Consider the following 1,149-nt stretch of genomic DNA (forward strand, 5'->3'; position numbering starts at 1 on the left):
CCCTGATCTCCGACAGCATTCCCCATCTCCGGGAGCATTCCCTGATCTCCGGGAGCATTCCCTGATCTCCGGGAGCATTCCCTCGGGATCCGGGCGGGGTGGCGGGAGGGGACAGCCGGAGTTTCCCAACCGGGGGAGAGGTCGGAGCGCGTTCCCGAGGCCTTTCCCAACTCCCGCAGCCGGACTGTGCCCGAGCTGGATCGGAGCCAGAGATTCCCTGGAATGGTTTGGGGGGGGTGGCACGGTCACCCCTCCCCCACACGGGATCCCTGGGAGCGCAGGGAGAGGGCCTGGAAATGCGGGAACAGGCTCCGGGATTATCCCGGCAGGGCGAGAATTCCCGGTGGTGCATCCCGGTGCCGCTCCTGCCGACTGGGATTGCTGAGGGACCTGGTGGGATTTTGGGGACTCCCTGATCCTCCTGGATCCCTCCCAGCCCGGGATATTCCATGATTCCCTGGGATTCTGTGGGATTATCTTCATAGAATTCCCCGGTTCCAGCCCCGCTCCACCCCCTGGATGGCCGGGAGGGCCCGGAGCTCCCACATCCCATTGCTCCAGAGCTCCCACATCCCATTGCTCCAGAGCTCCCACATCCCATTGCTCCGGAGCTCCCACATTTCTCCAGAGCTCCCCCATCCCATTGCTCCAGAGCTCCCACATCCCATTGCTCCAGAGCTCCCCCATCCCATTGCTCCAGAGCTCCCACATTTCTCCAGAGCTCCCACATCCCATTGCTCCAGAGCTCCCACATTTCTCCAGAGCTCCCACATCCCATTGCTCCAGAGCTCCCACATTTCTCCAGAGCTCCCACATTTCTCCAGAGCTCCCACATCCCATTTCTCCAGAACTCCCACATCCCATTGCTCCAGAGCTCCCACATCCCATTGCTCCAGAGCTCCCACATCCCATTGCTCCAGAACTCCCACATTTCTCCAGAGCTCCCACATCCCATTTCTCCAGAGCTCCCACATCCCATTGCTCCAGAACTCCCACATTTCTCCAGAACTCCCCCATCCCATTGCTCCAGAGCTTCCACATTTCTCCAGAGCTCCCACATCCCATTTCTCCAGAGCTCCCACATCCCATTGCTCCAGAGCTCCCACATCCCATTGCTCCAGAGCTCCCACATTCTCCTCCCATCCCATT

Source organism: Chiroxiphia lanceolata, chromosome 1, assembly GCF_009829145.1.
Source record: "Chiroxiphia lanceolata isolate bChiLan1 chromosome 1, bChiLan1.pri, whole genome shotgun sequence".
Lineage (NCBI taxonomy): Eukaryota > Metazoa > Chordata > Aves > Passeriformes > Pipridae > Chiroxiphia > Chiroxiphia lanceolata.